General features: G+C 43.7%; 1 long non-coding RNA gene across 1 annotated transcript; it reads left to right on the top strand.

The window, feature by feature from the left end:
• On the top strand, window positions 1–19,122 carry LOC114630700. The gene is made up of 3 exons (XR_003712848.1): window positions 1–44; window positions 13,447–13,575; window positions 17,939–19,122. It is a non-coding gene; the product is annotated as an uncharacterized LOC114630700 (long non-coding RNA).
• Window positions 19,123–20,481: the final 1,359 nt, after the last annotated feature.

Here is a 20,481-nt window from a genome sequence, read left to right as displayed (position 1 = left end):
CCTTGGTCCCTGCCCAGGTAATGGCTTCCAGGAACCCAACGAGGGTAAGCAAGTCTGCATGGCTGTTCATTTCCTGCTTTTCCTGTTGTGCAAATCTGCTCAGAGACCTTTTCTGTTCCTCTTGAAGGAAACCAAGTAGCAGTATGAATGCATTGTCCTGAGAAGGAAGGTTTCTGCCTGAGTCTGTGGTGCCTTGTGAGTCCAGTTCCCTTCAGGGAACCCTTCAACAGGTGGCCACACATCTCAGTACTGCCATGCCCCCTGCCTTCTCCCTCAATACAATGCCATCTGGCATTCAGCAGAGTGGAATTCTGCTCCTGCTGGGTTCTTGCTCTTCTGGCTACAATAGCTGATAAATATTGCCTCCTGGTTCCATAATGCTGTACTTCAGAGCTCCAACTCACAGCATCATAAAGTAAAAGTTGAGTAATTGCTCCTTCAGTTACTGGTTGGGTAACTGCAAGTCAGATGTGTTTCTTTTCCTTCCCAGGTAACTGAGGATAATCTTGAAGTTCTGATCTTCCTGGTGAAAGCTCACACTATAGGTGTGTACTGCCACACCAAGTTTTATGTGGTTCTTGAGTCGAACCCAAGGCTCTGTGAATGTTAGGACAGCATTCTACCACCTGAGCCATAACATCAACCCCAGAACTTAACTTCCATTTTAAATAATGCATATATTTAATGTATCTGGGCTCATTTAGCCATGAATATATATATCAAGGCTCATTTATCATGAATATATATAATATAATATAATATAATATAATATAATATAATATAATATAATATAATATAATATATATATATACATACATACATATATGTTATTTTTAACTGCTTTTTTTCTCTTGTTTGAGATCAGAATTTTTTTAACCTTCCTCAAAATGATAGCTGATAGGAAAATTGTGTGTGTTTGTGTTTGTGTGTGTGTGTTTGTGTGTGTGTTTGTGTTGTGGTGCATGCATGCATAAACACCCATGAGGAGGACGGAACAGGACACAGGTATTTTCCTTTAATTCTCTGTCTTACTACCTTGAGAGAAGATATCTCACAGAGCTGTATGATTGTCATTTTTTGGCTAGGCTGATTGTCCAATGAGTTCTCAGGATCCACTTGTCTCTACCTCACAATGCTAGAGTTACAGGTAGTCATGCCTGGCCTTTTATGTGGTGCCAAGGCTTCAAACTCAGATTCTCCTACCTACAAAACAAGTGATCCTACCAACAGAACTGTCTCCCCAACCCCTGATCCCCATTTTTAAACCCTGACAATCTGCATAATATTGGAAGATTCTTTTTCTCTGAATAATTCTTTCGGTTAGGCAGCAAGCCCTGAGTATTTGTAGACATTGTCATGACCAGTCCTAGAAAATGCTATGGCTCTCTCTTGCCTCATTCTGTCTAGCTCCTTTCAGTAGCAACAGTTCCTCTCATTGTTAAAATCTGTCTGCTTAGGGGGTCTTCTATGTGGTCCTATATTCAAATTCATGTGTACCTAAGTCCTATCCTATTGGTTTTCAACCTTCCTAAAGCTCTAACCTTTTAATGCAGCTTCTTATGTTTAGTGAGCCCCCAACCATATAATTATTTCATTGCTACTCTGTAACTGTAATTTTGTTATGGATCATAATGTATCTGATATGCAGGGCATCTAATACGCAACCCCAAGGGGGTCTATACCTATAGGTTGAGAACTATTGTCCTAGCCTGTAGACTTCTGTGTCTTACTGTAATTGTTTCGCTGAAACAATTGAAACAATTCCACTTGATTCTCTGAACAAAGCTTCTCACTCACTGTTAGTTGGGAGATGTGATGGGTAATCCACATGGTTACCTTGACAGGCTTTAGCACCACCTAGGAGACATAGCTCTGGGCATGTCTGGGAGGGTGTTACTAAGGATGGGAGAGCAATCCTGAATGTGGGTAGCACTAATCTATGGGCTAGAGTCCTAGAGTGAATAAAATGGAGACTGTGAGGTAATCACTGTTGTTCACCATCTTACATTCCTGCTGCCACAGCTGGAGACAGGTTTTACTATGATACCTTCCCAGTATAGTTGGACTGTACTCTCAAGCTGGCAGCCAAATGGCATCCTTATTCCCTTAAATTGCCAGCTTATTTTGACACAATAACAAGCAAAGTGATACAGAAGATTCAGAGCTCAAACACCCTGCATGCCTATATCCTAGGCAACCAGAGACAACAATAGGCACCATAGGTGACCATAGGCAACCCTAGGCAACCATAGGCAAACTGTAGGTGACTTTGAGCTGTTCTCTGATGAGTCTAAGTACAAGCTATTGCTTATTGTTTCTTTCACATAGCATCTGTACTGATTTACACAGCCCAAGGCTTCTTTAACACGACATCTCCAGGTCACCAAGGAAGATACATGGGCATCAGATATTCCAAGGTTGCACCTTCAGGATGTAGTTGGCTCTCCCATGAATCCAGAGATAAGGGGTCCCCTGGTGGGCAGGAACCACACTCTGAGGGTCAGAAGGTAGAAGAGGAAGCTGGGATGTTGATTCCAGCCCAACAACATAAAGTTCTTGTGATATCCTCTAAAGAACAGGAAGCCAAGTGTGCAGCCTAAAGCAAGGTCCACTAACAGTCTTAGGGCTAGAGGCTGAGGACCAGGGAAGCCTGAAAAGACAGGCTGTGGCTAGATGGATGAGATAGGATGGTGAGCAGAGCCATAGGTGTACCGTGTATTGTGAGGGATTCCTGAGGTCATGGAGTTTCTCCCATGTCACATGAGGAAAACAGTCCCAAGGGACACTGCCTGGATCAGACCCAAGGTCTTCTGATGCCAGCTCTGACTCAACAGCTTGGTTCCTATAAAGAGGGAGGGCCAATCTGGGAAGACTCATAGTTTTCTAAGTAAATTAAAGGACAGGATATGGCAAGTGCCAAAGGAGGGCACAAACATCAGATGGGTTTATAGTTCCACTTTACTCTAAATGCCAAGGCTAGTCTTTGTGGCATGGCATGCATCTAGCAAATATCCAGTCTTCGTCATGAAGAGTTCACCTTCCTGAGAGGCCTGACACCAACTATGGATTGGGCCTGCCTGCCTGCTACCTCCTCTTACCTGTCCAAACAAAGACGAAAGATGTTCAGAAATGGAAGTGACCATCACCAACCTGTCCTGTTGATCTATTCAAGATGGCCCGGAGGAGCACATGCATGACATGGCTGCCAGTATCACTTAATGGCTCCAGTTGACCTGCTCATCCTAGATGCCATGAAGTTTAAAATACATCTCTCAACAGAAAGAAAAAGGATAGGATAGGTATGCATATTGACTAGGGTATCTCTAAACGAGGTTCACATTACAGGACAGTCTGGAGATGGGCCTTGAAATACAGATGATTAGAAATTACAAACATGTTAGGAAGAGAGAATAAAGTGGGTGTAAGAAAAGAAATAGACAAAATGTATCTCGGCCTAAGCATCTACCTGTGCTGTGAGCTGTTCTTCAGGCTCATCTAATCTGAGTCCTTCTTGGTTGTGCATTGTAAGAATAGCCATCCTAGAAACAGTGAATATTTATTGTGTACTGTAGATGTCTGATCTTGTTCAACCCTGACACAGCTTTATGAAGTGAATACTGTCAGTATCCCGTTTTTCAGCTCCTAGCTCTGAGTTTATAGCTGGAAAGAGGCAGGGCTCAGGATAGCGCTCCACAGCTGCTGGCATTCATTTGTTCACTGATTGATTGACTCATTCATTCATTCACTCATTCATTTCTTTATCAGACATGTACCAACTCAGAGATCAAGCCATAGATCTAAAAGATGGGTACACATAGACGCTGCCTCAAGACTCACAGGCTAGCGAGAGAAACGCTATACAAGCAGAGAGTCCAACTTTTTCAACGTTCATGTGACAACATTCACCCTAACAAGTGATCCACATAGACCGTGATCTAGCAACGCTGTGGGTTTCCTTGTCTAATCTTTCTCACCCCACCATCCTTTGCCATCTTTTAAGATGTTGATATCTGCATGCTGATTTCTTGCGATGCCCTTCTGATGTGCTTTGTCACGTTGCTGGACTTGGCAGCCTTCCGGCTTCATTCAGCATTTGCCACAGAGTGCCCTCTCAGCATGAGTGGAGGAGGGGAAGGACCCTGAGACAGACTGACTTCATGAGTCACTTCTCCTAACTCTGCCTCTGCCGCCAACTAGTCCTTGGGTCAGTCCCTTTATGTGAAGGAGCCTTGGTTCTCACTCCCTGTAAAAGAGGTCATGAGATTAGATGTTCTCTGAGTCACCAACAAGGGTCAGCCGAGGAGGGGCTGGGAGGCTGCAGGAGGCACAGACTCAGGACTCTTACCAAGCTCACCTTTTCCTTTTCTTCCCTTAGCTTCAGTCTCCCTCCTCAAAGGCTTTCTTCCCCCATACCCCTCCTTTCTAGTCCCCTTAACCTGTGTGGACTCAGACCTTGGATTACCCCCAAGGTCACAGACTTTTAATTTCTGAACCAAATTATTTTATTAGGTGCTGCCTTGCTCGTAACTGTGTCCAAGTGCTGGAGACGTCTAAGCTCATGGCACTTGGTCAGGTTCACTGCTCCCTGAGTGAGCTGGCCACTTCCATTTGATGAAGGTTAAGACTTCCTTGCTACCTGCAGTTGGTCATAGCCCACAGAAAGGAGGCTCACTGGCTGTCTCCAGACCCAGCTTACCTTAATGAACTCTGAGTGCAGTGAGCACTCAGGTATGTTCATGGCTCAGGATGTTGACTTTCTTTCTGTTCCCCTCCAAATCAACCGCAGGCCAGAGACCAGAGCTGATGTTGATGCTGAGACAGGAGTCATTCCTGTATCCCAGAGTCATTGCACATCCAGCATAAACAGTATCCACAATGCACTGTCTTCCCTTCCCTAGAAGACCCTGGCCCTAGGCTCTGCTTCCAGTCTGTTCTTACTAGTGCTATTTCTCTCAATAGAAAGGGAGCATAGCTGTCTGCCAGATACCCAGGCCTCCTGTCATTCCTTTTTTTTTTTTTTTGGTTCCAGAAAGTTTTATTGTCATGGCAGATGGTGGATGGATTTGTATGTACCCTCCCCCTTAATCTCAGGGTAGACCTGAGTTAAAACGGGAGGGAGGAAGGGGGAGATTCTGGGAAGAAAGCTTAATTTGCTCCACCCTCTGGCCTTTATTAGTATGTAAATCCCGAGGGCATGAGGCCTATGGTCACACCCCCTACCTATGCACTTTGGGAGGGGCTGTAATGGCCTAAGTGACTGAACAATGTAGGTCTATGGAGACGAGACTGTGTGTCAGGACTCTGGGTACTGGGGACGTGGCCGAACGTCTGCCTTTCTCACTTAGAGTCTTGGGGTTCTAGGCCCATGCCCAGCCATGAATCAGGATACCCTTACGCAGTCCCACATCTCCTCCCCTTTACTTTTTTTTTTTAAAAAAAGGGGGTGTTACTGTGTCATCTTTGGTGAAAATTTTAGATGAGGAAGCCAAAAGAAAGCACTATGTTGGCCAGAGGAGTTTGCACAATTAAGTCACAGGATAAGAGGAGTTGGGGGTGGGGGTGGGAAGGCAAAGAACATTGAATCAATTAATTACAGTTGGTATAGTTTGAGGGTAATAACATCTGACTAATCTAGATAGACATTAAGTTTTCCTCACTAACATGTAACTTTAGCTATTTGACTTTGGCAAAGGAGTTCATCTGTAGTTGGAGGATTTAGTATGTGTCTCTAGATCTTGGCATGTGTCTGGAGTTCAGCGTGTGTCTCTGGGTCTTCAGTCAGATGGTGTGGCTGGAAGAAGGCAGCTTGGCATCCTAGGCGGGTTCCAGGAGGTAGTGTTGTCTCCACTGGACTTGTGGGAGCACCTGTAGGATAATCACAACAGGGAAGCAGCACCTCGACAGGATGATGTCTGCAAAGGGTGTGTAGTAACCATTAGGCTATTTGGGAGCAAGCACGTCATGGTGTGTCATTGAGATCAGGTTCAGAGGTTCCGTTATTATCATCAAGGTAGGAACATGGTAGCATCTAGGCAGACATTGTGCAGGAGGAGCTGAGAGTTCTACATCTTCATCTGAAGGCTGCTATGCCTCCTGTCATTTTTATGGGACACCTTCTTACAGGACAAGGAGCTAAAGCTGACAAATCTTAGGTATTTACTATGTTTTGACTATGTCCAAAACTTGGTAATGACCTCAGCAGCCTAAAACCAATTTATCTCAATACTTAACACGATGTACTTATTGCATGCTGGGAATGTAGTTAGAGGCAAGTCCCTCACCTCTGAGAGCTTATGTGTCATCAGAATGTCTAGGGCATGATAAGGCTGGGACAATATGCATATATGAAGGATATAAGTTCCTAATCCAAAGGAACTATAATCAAGGAGGGAAAGTAAAATTTGCCATCTTTCCAGAGAGTTAGTACCAATATAATACATATGGACACATATATAATGTTGTGTGCTCATATGCATACAAATATAATCTCAGGATTATTTTGCATGTGTAATACTTATATATGTAAAAAACGGGGACATTGAGAAGATACTCACTTGGTAAAACACCTGCTATGCAAGCATGAGGCCTTGAGTTTAGATTTCCAGCACCCGTGTAAGCAGCCTGGCATAGTGGTGTACATGTATAACCCCAGCACTAGCACTGGGGCAACAGGAGGCAGAAAGATCCCTGGAGCTCACTAGCCAGCTTGGCCAACTCAAAGAGCTCTGGGTTCAGTGAGATACCCTGACTCAAAAACTAAGGCGGAGGGCAATTGAGGAAGGCCACTCGGCATCGCCCACTGGCTTCCACATGCACATGCAAACTTGTGCACGTACGTCCACACTCCTAAATGCATATATCCATCCACATGAACAAATAGAAGAGAGAAAAAAAGAGAGGAGAGATTTCTTTTTCATTATTTAATTTTTTGAGATTAGAGTATAATTATCTCATTTCTCCCTCTCCTTTCCTTTTGTCCGTATACCCCTCCTTGCTCCCTTTCAAATGCATAGCCTCTTTTTCATTAATTGCTGTTACATACATGTACATGTGTGTGCGCCTGCGTGTGTAGTGTGTGTGTGTGTGTGTATGTGTGTGTGTAGGAATATATATGTATTCCTAAACACATAAATATAAACAGTTCAGTCTGTATGGTGTTATTTATATGTAGATTTTCAGGGCTGATCATTTGGTATTGTTGGATAATCAATCTCGCTGTGCTCTTCCCTGGGGACTGTTAGTTCTCCCACTCTTAGCATTCCTTAGTTGCCTGTAGTGCTTTGTGTAGAGTCGAGCTGCTCAACCGTCCATGCAATTCTGAGTGTCTACTGTGTAGCTCAGGTTTAGAAAATATTGTAGGTGAGAATTCGCTGTTATAGCTTCTGACATTCCTAGCAGACCCTGTCTCATAGAAAACTCCCTGGTCCTCTGGCCCTCAACAATCTTCCCACTTGAGAAAGGGGGATATCTTATGGGAGTATAGAAGCTGAGTCTCTTCACTTACAGTCTGAGCTGCAGAACCAGGGATGCTAGTGCTATGATTCTGTCTGAGGAGTTCTAAGTTTGACAGGAGGAGAAGATCTGCATCTTAGCTGAAGCAAAGACAAATGTCTATTGTTCTGACTCCAATGGCTTGGATGGGGCCCACCCATACCCATCAGGGCCTTGGATGGGGCTCACTCATACTGGTCAGGACCTTGGACACACCAGTCAGGGCCTTGAACAGCCCCAACTCATACCCATCAGGGCTGGCTCACTCAAATCTACTGCTCCAACTGCTAATCTGATCTTGAACACACTCAGGAGCACTATTTTAACATAAGGTCTCATTTATCCTTCAGCCCCGTGAACATTGGGTATCCGAGTGATTGGCTAACAGTATTTCTTCTGAAATCCATGGCCAATGATTTCAGCCAGCCCTCTACAGGTCCCTTTTCTTGGTGTAGATAAAGATTATGGTAGAAAAAGCTTTGGCACCAGAGGCCTCAGTTCCACCTTGTTTACATGATTTTGGGCTCTGCTGGATGCTGGCCTGAGGCTTGAGCGAGTCCTTTACTTCACCTTCTCTTCCTAGTGTGAGAGTAAATGTGCTAAATACACATGAAATCAGCTGTCAAACTACAAATCACCAAGATGAAGTTATTACTCTTGAGACAAAGATATTCTAAAACAAAGTATTTTGAGTATCGTAATAGAACTCTTTGTATTCCCAAGCAATTAAAGAACTCATTCCCTGACAAGTATAGTTAAGTGTTTCCATATCAAAGTTATTGGGCCAAGTTTCCTACCATAGTCTTCATTCGGACACAGATCAATTTAAGTGGAATTCACCATTACTCACATGGAGCGGATGTTGATTTCCCAGCTGATTACTGCCGTTGAAATCTGTAATGAGACTAGAATGCACTCTTAAGTTAGATGAAGCTCACCACCTGGGCAAGGAGAACACAGCTGCATGAGAATGAGTGGACCGATCAGGTACAAGTCTGAACAGGTGACTCATTCCTATGACGAGCATCTGCTTGGCTCCAGACTCTGGGAAGACAAGGTGGTCAAGACCAATGCAGTAGCTGTGCTCACGAAGACTTCAAGCCAGCAACTCCTCCTGGGAGAAGTTGGAAGCTGTAGGGTATACTGAAGTTAGCTGTAGAGTAGGATGGGCAAGCAGTCAACAGAGGTTCCAGTCAGAGGGAACAGTATACAATAACGGGCTTATTTAAGCTGAAGGGCAGAGATTGAAGGAAATCTGAGGTCTAGGAAACGGATGGCAGAGGTGATATGCTCAGAGCTGAGGCCACAGTATCTGGGTAGGAAGGACCCCCTTATGTGGTTTGGGTTTCCCTTGTGAAAAGGTGACCCTATAATGTAGTTTTCCAGGGAAAGGCATGGTCTATGTATCTTGCACCAAAGTCATGATTAATACTCTGTCTCCTCTCACCCTTCAAAGCCTCATGGGATGGATGGTAAATTATATGGTCACTGATCATTAGGGCTTCAGGAAGAGGCAGCTAATCAAGGCAGGGACTGTGAAGGTGTGAGACCTTCACAGAGAACTCCAGCCCCACTGGAGGATGTGTACAAACATCTCAAGACACAAATGGGCTCATATATGCCTTTAAGATAACTGTGGCTTCAAAGCCAAAAGAAGTGGTTCAGTTTATGGCCTCGAGGATGCCCTATGACCAGTAGCCTTTCTGCAAGTCATCTAAAGAAGTTTAAGATAGACTACTCGGCGTCAAACGTTTCAGACAGAACCCTCTAGATGTTATGTGGTCAGTTATAAGAGATGCAGAGCAGAAGTCAAAATACATCTGGGTTTCACAGAAGAAGCCTGAATCAGGCAGATCTTCTTTTAATGCTGCTCACGCATGGATGGGTGACTAAACTCATGCAGCTTACGGGCTCTCAATCTCTTCCCCACACTGAATCCTATTGGTCAGGGCCTACTCTGAGGATACTCCAGCCTGTTCTCCTCCTTCTTCATCTCAGTGCTCAGGAGCTCTGGGGACTGGGGCGTTCTGAGAGGTCAGCTCTCTGGACCCGGCTTCTGGTGGAAGAGACCTCTTATCAGAGTTAATGAGAGTTACTCATAGTGTAAATGCTGTTTCCAGCCCGGAGTTGGCATTTCTGCTAGATTCTGCCTCTCCCACGGTAATTAACTAATTAACTATCAACAAAGGAGTGATGTAATTATGATACAGCAAGCCAGGCTGCTTATCCTCCCACTGAAGAACCCTCCCTCCACCCCCAAGCTCTTAGACCCAGGAGAGTCCAGCCAGTGTCAAACAGGACTTCCTGGGAATCAGGATGGTCACTTGCCCAGGCCTTTGCCCCATCCCTTTCCTTTGTCCCAGAGGCCAGGCTGGGACCCAGTTGGTTCTGAATGTGAACCCTGGACTCTACAAGGAACCTGTTTAGTGGCTAACTAGTCTGTCCTAACCATGGGCCTAGTGCTGTGGTTGAGGGTTTAGGCTCAATCTGTTTCCTCATCAGTAAGCAGATCTCTCCAGTGCTGTTCTATCAGTGACTACAGAATCCTCCATGAAGTTTGGACAACTCTTCCACATATGTGGGTATTAACTGAGACCCAGAGTATCATAGCATTTGACTGGGACCATCAGCAGGCATACAGACCTGGGGTCAGAATCTAGAACATCTAAGCCCAGACATCCTCGCCCTCCTTGCTTCACTAAGGATGTGGTATTCTAGTTTTGCTGGTGCTTTTCCACAGACAGAAAACCCAGTGATTCTACACTCCCTCTGTTCTGGCTTCTATAGGTGGAGACCCAGGAACTACAGAGAGCAGAGACATAGGGGTTGGGAAGTTTCCATAGGCAGGCCTTGGGGAATGCTCAGTCTGTGAGCCCCTGATGCTGTAACAGCCCAAGGACATTCATGTTGGACTGTGACTGGGATAGCAGAAGTGGCCAGCTGGCTCCTGTCTCTGTTTAACATGTGGCTTACAAGCTGTGTCTCATGTTCCAGAGATGTCTGGCAGGGAGCTCTTTAGCTCTAGACTTTTGGTAATCTGCCTTGGAATCTCAAGACAGAATAATTGTGGAAGCAGTCTTCATCAGAACTGGCCCTGTTGTTGCTTATGTAGCGATAGCCCCCGACTCTGCTGTGATGTCCTCTCAGGACAAGCCTCAAGTCCTAATCACCTCTGAAAGCCCAACTCCCTTATCATAGGCCCCCCCCCCAGCAACTGTTTGATCAAATCCACTTTATCAATTGCAGACTATTTATACTGCCTCTGTTTTCTTTCCCAACCCTGTCAGCGTGGCTTCTAAAAGATGTTAGCTCATTGTAATGATATGCAAATGATATTTGATCCCCTAAATTCTTTATTTGACATTATTTTATCTATTATCCACCATAACACATAGTCTGCATACTTGTCATTGTTATTAATAATAGCTACACTGAATTCCAAGGTTCCAACGGCCATGCTTTGTTTAAGCATTCTCTGATTGTTGGGTATTTGGGTTGCCTCCAGTATTTGAGCACTATAAATACCACTACAGGGCCACCTGGCTTTTTTCCCCTTCACCTGGAAATGTCTGTGCACACGAAGTTCCCTAGACTAGAGGTAGCATTAGCCTGCTACTCTGTCACAGACAGGCCAGTATCACATACTGGTGTTCAGGGCTTTCTTATCAAGCTCTTAGTGGCCCAGCAGAGGCAGAGTGGGGGTGGACTCCTTTGTGGCTAAAGCCTCTGAGTCCAGACTTGACAGGAGTCCTTCAGGAAGCTGCTGTCTCTGAACCTGGCTTCTTAGGCCTGTTTTTTCCATTGGAACATCTCATCAAATGGGCCCTGAGGTGGGCCTGATAATATAGACTTTTGTTCCTGGCAGGTCGTTTCTAGATTATAATAGGAAACAAACACCACAGGAGCTGAAAGGTGGTGTTTTGGTTGAACTGCCACCCTTTTTATTTACAACAAAGAGTAAAAGGAGCTTTCCTAAGACCACTCAGCCTGCTAGTGGCCGAACTGGGCCAGGGGTCAAAAACACCTCTCAGGTCTAGGCTAGGCTTTTGTATCCTCTACCTCCCCAGGGGAACATGTTTACAAGTTAGAATACTTACGATATGTAAGATGCAAATTCTCTAGTAACTGACACAATTTAACACAATTCCAATCAAACTCACAGAAGGGTTCTTTGCAGATATAGGTAGACACACCACGTCTTTATGGGAATGGAGTGCTGGCCTGATATTGAAACAGAGGTATCTTGGAGACTCACTATTGACAGTAAAAGCTGCAGCAATCAAGATAGAGAGGGGTGTTGATGGAAGGATGTGTAGAAAAGAGAGTGCAGAATTAGACTCCCATAGATATTATCAGATGGTTTTTGATATATACCATGGTGACTCCATGGAGGAAAGAATAATTCTTTCAATAAATGGTTTAAAAATGAGGTATCCTATGCAGAATAATAAAACTTGATATACACCCTACACTCTATTCAAAAATGAACCAACAGTCAATCGTAGACCTAAATACGAAATATGAAATATAAAAGTTTCTGAAAATAACAGAGGAGAAGATCTTTGTGATCCTAAGTTAGTCAGAGAGTTCTTAATCACGGAAACCAACTCATGATCCATAAAAAAAACAACAAACTGGATTTTATCTAAATAAGACACGTTGCTTTCTGTTACAGAAGTGTTAAAGGTAATGAGGGGAAAACCCTACAGATTTGCAAAAATATTTTCAGATCACACATCAGACAATTAACTTATATTTCAGAGAATAAATGTTTAAAAAATAAACAAACAAACATGAGAGCAGAAATGGCCACAATCTTTAAACTGGTAAAAGCTTAGAAAATATGCCCAAACAAACAAGGCAGCAAACAGAGATGCTTAACACTGTAAGTCATTAAGAAAATACCTATTCAAACCAGAATGAGATCCCATCCCATACCCCCTAAGACACGGACTCCACCAAGTGCTGTGAGATGTGAAACATCTTGAACAGTCACAGGCTTATCCGGGGAAGGGAAGCAAAATAGCACATTCATTATGGAAAATAGATTGATCGTGTCTCACAAAGTTAAATGTATGCTTGCTGGGCAATAAAGCAATCCCACCCCAAGATGTTTACAATAAAAGAATTAAAGCATCATCACATGAAAACCCATCAAGTAATGTATAGATTATTAGTAATTGCCAAAATCTGGATCTAAGCCAAATGTCTCCTCATAAATGCTCTCTGACACATTCATTCCCTAGGATACTCATTTTTTCATAAAGAGCAACAAACTGGTGCTATATACTGGAACTCTCATACACTAGTGATGGGAATAAAAAACTTGCATAGCAATTATGGAAACTAGCTTGGCTATTTCTCATAAAGTGGATCTCAGTGAATGACTAAATCTTAATGAATGAGTGAATCTCCATGAATAAATAAATTTCAGAAGCATGATGTTAGGTGAAATAAGCCATGAGGTAATGCTATATAATTCTACTTACATTACTTTATAGAATGAGCAACATTTTAGGGACATGATGCAGATTCCTGGTTACCAGTGGTTGGGAATGAAGGGAAGGTCTGAATGCCAAGGAAAGGTAGAAATACCTTCTCTCTGCTGTTACAATTGCTCTTTGTTTTGTTAATAGTAGTGCTCTAAGAGCCTGTTATATATTGAATAAAACTCAGGACTGTACATGCAAAAATAAAAAACCCAACTTCTACTATATATTTTAAAACACATATTGTTGATAAAGTTTTGCATTGCTAAATTACTTGGATTTCCTAACTATCCATTGCAGAGTCCATTGGGTACTTGGAAGAAGGAGTAGATCACTCTTTTACTTAAGAAATGTGTGTAGGTGCCTGTAGCAGGGAAGGTGTAGTCTTGACCTACAGTGCTCTAATCCTGAACACAAAATTGCCCTATATGCGAGCTTGTAACTTTCATTTCAACCTGTCTTGTAGTTTCCATTCATCCAAGGAATTGAGCTATGGTTTCTCTGTGGGTCCTTCCTCCTGCTCTTCAAGGCTGTACCAAGCAGATGATGCTGATCACAGCAGCACTTCCAAACATCTGGTGCCCAGTCTTCCCAGGTAAACCTCCTTACAGGTGCATTCGGCCTGACATTACTGACAAGTAACAAGGGTCACTATGACACAGCTCCAGGTCTCTTTCTGGATTTCAGACCGTTTCTACTGTGATCCCAATTTCTCTAGGGATTCACATCACCCCAAGTGTACAGTAGAATTGAAGGACAGTGCAACAGCAATGGTGGGAAGAAGAAAGAGCAAGACGGATGAGTGGATGAGCAGCAGTCATGTATGCCAGGTACCACCCTAGTCACCAGACACAGGATTAGTGAAGGCTCCTAGCAATCCAATAAAACAGGTAAAGTCTTCTCCCAGTAAAGAGTCTTGAAGATGGCTGTTCAGGTGAACTGCCTAATTCCAGCAAATAGGAAAAGACAAAAATCCCATATCTACCTCAAATCCTTTGGAGTCAGGAACCCACACCCTTCCCCACCCACTCTGTCTCAGGCTTACAGCTGGTTTCATTGGCAAATGGCTTAGCTTTCTTCAAAGCAGTGTCCGTGTCTCACCTGGGCCATTGAGACCAAGCAGCAGGGTCCCACTCTTACTCTGAGTTCTGACTTGTTTAGCTTCAGGCAAAGAGCTCATTAGTTCCCTGATTTGGATATCTAAAGGGAACATTTAAAAGTGTCTTTCATCGGGTGACAAACAATGATCCAAATATATCTGCCCCAAACTGCAAACCGAACTCAATACATTCCGTTCTCAGTTGACTCTCAGGCCATCCGGCTCAGCTCCGCAATACACATTCATGGGCTTGACTTCCATGCAGGCTGACTCAGCCTTGAATCTCAGTCCATGCAATCGTGACAGAAGTGCCTAAGAGAATATCTTCAAGGAAGCTCTATATGAAGGAGGTCAGGGCCAGAAGCATAGTGGATAAAGGAGAAGGGCCTGGGGATAATATTCCTCTGTGCTCTGAGAGGTGGGATGAGGGTTTGTAGGAGCAAGAGGAACTTCAGTCTGTTTCCAGTCTGCAAAGTCTGTTACGGTGCAGGTGGTGATTTGAATATGAATAGCCCCATAGGCTCATATAATTGAATGTGTGGGCATTAGAGAGTAGTGTTACTTGAGAGAGATTAGGTGAGGCCTTGTTGGAGGAAGTCTGGCACGGGAGGTGGGCCTTGAGGTTTCAAATGCTCAAGCCAGGCCCAAACTTTCTCTCTTCCTGCTGCCTGCTAATCCCCACGTAGAACTTTCAACTACCTCTCCAGCACCATGTCTGCCTGTGTGCTGCCATGCTTCCCACCACGACTAGAGTGGATTAAATCTCTGAAACGTAAGCTAGCCTCTATCAAATGCTTTCTTTTATAAGGGTTGCTGTGGTCATAATGTCTCTTCACAGTGAAAGAAACTCTATCGGTGCAGCAGCCTCTTCTGGACCCTGAGGACACAGTATAGGGTTTTGGGATAAACATGGCGAGGTCAGACACTAAGGGACACAGGGAGTAGAGGAGACTCAGAGTCAGGAGTAGACTCTGTCTTTTGACCAGGAAAAGTGATGGTGCCAGTCTAAGACTGGCAGGGAATGTGAGTTCTGGAGAGTGGTCTGAGTACTCTGTCAGGATCTGGGGTTCAAGGACAGTTATCTATAACTAGAAGAAACTAACCCCCAAACACCAGTGCAGACACTGAGGGGGTTGGGAACCCATACAATGATCTAAACCAAGGGGACGCCAGATGGGGTTCTCAGTGTTAAGAGTAGGGTATTGGGCCAGTACTCACCCATGAAGCTTGGGGAGCATCTCCAGGACTTGTCCTAAAAGAGGGATCAAGAGCAACTCCAAAGAAGTTGGGTCTAGCTTCTGACCAAGGGCTGACTTGGGAACTAGAACTATCCTTCATACCTCAGACCAATGTTACTGGGCTTGCCAGTTTGCGACCAAAAGGCCTGATAGGGGCTAGATGGAGGATGGGGTGAGAAACTTGGGATGCATGCCATAGCCTGCTGTGACAAAGCCACTTATGGGTACGGTGGGAAGAATAGCCTTCTAGTCTGACTTCACTAGCTGTGCAAAGGGATCACATTTCTCTTAGAGTGAGATAGGAAAACCAGACTTAAGAAATAGCAACACACAGAGTGTCTATTACCTAGCAGATAACTGAACATAGGGGATCTAATACATCTGAGTATCATTTCCCAAGTCTGTGTGTCTCAGGCTTGACTGCGCATCCCAGGGAGTTCATCAAACCATAGTACTTCTGCTCATCCTCCGAGGGTATTTCCTGGTCTGTAGCTCTGGGCTGGGCTCAGACAATGCACTATCTGTATCTCACACGCAGCAGCTGATGGGCAGAGACCACCGTCCTTGACAAGTACTGGATATAAGTTTTCTAGCCAGTACTTTAGAGTGAGGGAAGATTCATCTTGTTTTACCTCTTTGCTGTGGGTGGGACCTGGACAACTTTCTCTATTGTGTCTTAGTTTCGTCACCTCTAAAATAAAGGTAATAGTTGTTCCTTAGGATTATTGTAAGGATTAGCTGTGTGAACAACTTCAAAGAGCACCTTATGGTAATACAAAGCAAGCACATCAAAGTCCCAGCTCTTAGTACATACTGGGAGCTTTTAAAAACATGTCATCTGGGTTGACAAAGACCATTCAAAATGAATATTATCACTGTTTCATCAGAAAATTCATGATGAGGTTAACCATGCAATTAGGATCTGAACCCTGGGGCTATTTCAAAGTGGGTTTTACTGCTTCCTTCCTCTCTGTCCACCTTCCTTTAAACTCTAAACCCAGCAAATGGCTGAACCCTAAAGGATGAATAGACTTAGGCTTTTAAGAATTCTGGGAGCTCAGAGAACAGGAGTCAAAAGGAGGAGGTGGGGGTGGATGTGGTAATTGGGCACAGAAGCTGCCCAGGACCCACATGGTGGACATTTTTGTGTGTTCAGAGAACAGATATGTACAATGACTCAGTGTTTTGCCCACACACTCCCGCTTTTCTCTTGGCTGTCTTAGCTGATTGAAGTCATCAGTGGTGATGTGGCAGGTGCAAACGGATCACCCACTGATGGATTACACAGCACTGGAGAGTATCCCTCCCTTCTGCCTAATATGGACACCAAATCCAGCCTCTGAGCTATAAGCATGAAGAGACACTGTGACTTGTGGATGATGAATCAGAGCATCCCACTCTCCCACATGGACCACAATGTCCCAGCAGCAGGAAGGATCTATTGTAGCCAGCCCATACATAGTAGGTGGGGAGTCTGTGTAGCTCTTGCCCTAATTGCAGTCACTTGCCTTGCATTACACGCTTATGAACAGAGGTGGAAACCATGTGTTTGGTCATCCCAACTCCTTACTGCTGTCAGACAGAAAACTCATCCATATTTAGCATCTGAAGGCTTTATAGACTGGCAACTGCCACTGTGGTTTTGGCAGCCTGAATTTTAGTCTGAATTTCCTTTGGTCTGGAAGATAAATCTACCTGGCATCCCTTACACTCCCTGAATTCACCATGCCTAAAAACCTCTTCTGCACCCTTTAATCTCTGAGCCTTCCCTTTCTTCACCACTGTCTCTGGGTGGTAACATCAGTAAACATCCAAGCCAGAGGCCCAGAGTAGACCCAACATATGTTTTGAAATTTTAATTAGTTGATTTTATTTTTTGAAAAAGAAGAACAAATAGTTCCCAGATGCCCCTTCTCTGTTACTCCTAAAACCAATGTCTTCCATTAGATGGTGCACAGAAATTTGTTATGATGGATGAACCAAAACCAACCCATTACTTATTAAAGTCCTTGTTAACATAAAGGCTGACTCTTTGTGTTAAATATTTTGTAAGTTTTAGTAATAGATTTCTGCATGGTATTCTTATTCTAATGGTGGACACATAATATCAAGACACACATTGTAATAGAAAGGTCAGTCCTTAAGCAGATAGAAGTGAGGTCTACATAGAAGACTCCTCCTAAGAAGGACATCAGGACATGATTGGTAACACCTCGCTATCCTTGCCACTTGGTCTCAGGAATATCCACAATCTTAGCTGGTTTCTGGTTTCTCCTGACCTCCTCAGATAGGTGGCAGAGCATGTTGTTTTTAGATTAACTTATTTATTTGTTTGATTGGTTTTTGTGTTTGTTTTGAGACAGAGTTTCTCTGTGTAGTCCTGGTTACTCACTGTGTAGACCAGGTTAGCCTTCAACTCAGAGATCTGCCTGCCTCTCCCTCTTGAGTACTGGGGTTAAAGATATGTGCCACCACTACCACTGCCCAGTAATTAACTCTTATTTTAAGTGCCAGCTCATGGAATCACCTGTAAATGATCTAGCGATCTTTCTGTAGAATATATGTACTAGCTGAGCTAGCAGGCTATTCTCTTGATCCCAATGTCTGTAATGTATTTTCAGGTTTCTGGGCTGATCAGTGGTATCCATCTATGGACCTGGTTTCTAAAGCAAGATGTCCATCATCCACCAGTCCCTGGTAGAGAGTCAATGACTTGGGATATCTTCTTTTCCTTCTGACTTCCATATAATCTCAAGGACAATCTCTGCTCATTTGTTTCCTCATCTTCTCCTACTTTCAAAGGCCCCACCTCCACCTCAGTGATGGGACCAGACAAAAGGAAGAAAGAAGACAAGAGCAAGCACTACCATACCAGGGAATTCAACTAGGTGCCCACTGTTCACATTGGCACTACCTTGGTTAGCTTTTCATTCTTAGATGTGGAAACGGTTAACTTCAGAAGCATCAATGGAATGATCTGGAATGCCTCCACTTGTTACAGGATAAATTCATTCAGGGAAAAGGAATGCATTGTTCACATATTTTAGACTTCTTTTTCCTTTTAATTTGAGTGCTGTGGGCTATTAAAATGTTTTCTCACAAAGAGGGGGCGTTAAGAAGGCTAAGGAAGTATTCATTTCTGTTATGTTCACTATAACTAATTTGAGGGGCATGTTGTGTGCTATAGGACGTGATGCAGAAGCAGGTCTTTGGTGTGGTGATCATTCTAGCCACATCTCCAAAGCAGAGTGTCTGTATCAAGTATGCATACTTTTCATCCACGATTAGGGTCCTCTCCAGTTTATCTAATGATGGTCCCAAGGATCAAAAATCTCTGGGCACAGCTGTAAGACCTTGATCAGATACCAGCTCAGAGTCTTTGAGTTCCGTTGTGAAATGAGGGCCTTTCACTGGAAGGCCTAGTGCAACCACGTCTACTGGATTTCACATTCTGTGCATGCTTCTGTGCATGAGAAGAAATTGAATTCAATCAACAATACAATTATTGGGTTCTGTCCACTGCTTACTATCTCAACCATTGGCGCAGAAATTCCAACAGTGTCTTCCCTTGCCTCTTAGAGACTTAAACTAGCTTGTAACATTGTCTTCTCTAGGAAGAGGGAGTCCTTCCAAAGACACTTACATCGTATTGACAACTTTCATGCATATTGTAGGAAAAAATGGTGCCTCAGGAGAAAACTATGCACCCTCTATGGCCCACCTCTCCAGGGGATCAGATCCTACTGTTCATTGTCTTTGAGCTGTTTAACAATGTTCTATAAATGATAAGTAATAGATATGGAAATTGTGTTCTGTCTGTTCTAATTAGCTTTCTCCTTATTTGGGGAAAAACCAGTTTTGTTTCCATCCAAAATCCATCTCAACATTCCTTTACCCTACAGAAGTGTGTGTGTGTGTGTGTGTGTGTGTGTGTGTATGCACGCGAGTGTGCGTGCGTGTTTTGGCTTCTCATTTGAACATCTGCCTGGCTTCCTGCTATCTAGAGTAAATGTGCTCTTTAATGTGGGTATTTTTATTTTTGTATGCGAGTCATGATTTTTATCTCTCTCTGAAAATTATCTTTAATAGCATATTGTCTCCTCCAAACCTTCCCGAAGACTCTTTCTATTTTCAGCCCATAACTGAATGTTGTTGTCCATCATCAGCTCTGCTCTTTAGTGCTCTCCTCTCTCCCTCCCTCCCTTCCTCCTTTCCCTCCCTCCTGTTAAAACACCTCCTAGATTCCTGTGCTCTTTATCCCAGACTTGGGCAAAAATCAGGCTCCAACATATCCGGGTCTTGCTGGAAAGCAAATGTTTTGAGGTTTGTTGTGTTGGAAATTTCAGCTACAGTACTTAGGAAATGCAGCCTGGGCATGCTTTGGTATTTAAGATCACTTAAGGGCTGCCTAGTCAGTGCCAGGAGACAGAGACCGGAGGTGCTACTTTCCTAACTTTGGGAGGCAGACTGGAGGCCTGCATCTTTTCAGATACTCGGGATGATGTTAATTATGTGATTATTTAACCCTTTGCTTTGCTTTGATTTTTTTTTTTGGTTTTTGTTTTTATTTTCTCTTTAAAATAAGATGTCAGATTAAACTGGATGTCTGTTACCTTCAGTTAGTGCTTTTTTTTTCTTCAAAGAATTACAACAGCCCCAAGTGTGACTTTGCTAATATATTTAGGCTGTCTTATTTAGGTGTGCATTGATGTGTGACACACACAGAGAAAATAGAGGAAATGAGAGAAGGCCCCACCAGTTTGCAAAGTGTTTGAACTGTGGTACTTCCTCAAATCATCCCCTATGCCTCATTCGAAGCCACTTCTCAGTTCCACACATCCCGGGGAAGCAGCTGCCCCTGGGGGCTGCTGTGGTGATAACTTCCCTGGGTCCCTACGATAGGGACTTTTTTTTTTTTTTGGAAACGTGTTCAAGCTAATTAGAGATGTTCAATTATCTCTGTTAAATTCATAGCTAAGGGAAATAAGAGGGGGAAGTGAGTCACAGATGCTGCACTTTCTACTTTAAAGTTTTAACCCTTTCTCTACAGTGGTGTGAACAACATTCATTTTAACCACCGCTCCCACTGAACACAAGAGTCATGTCTTCTGCCAGAAAACATGTTATATTGGAGAAAGGGGGAAATTATAAGGTACGTGGTTTG

Source organism: Grammomys surdaster, unplaced genomic scaffold, assembly GCF_004785775.1.
Source record: "Grammomys surdaster isolate TR1022 unplaced genomic scaffold, NIH_TR_1.0 343, whole genome shotgun sequence".
Lineage (NCBI taxonomy): Eukaryota > Metazoa > Chordata > Mammalia > Rodentia > Muridae > Grammomys > Grammomys surdaster.
Note: the sequence above shows the minus strand (reverse complement) of the source record. Positions and strands in the feature narration are given on the sequence as shown.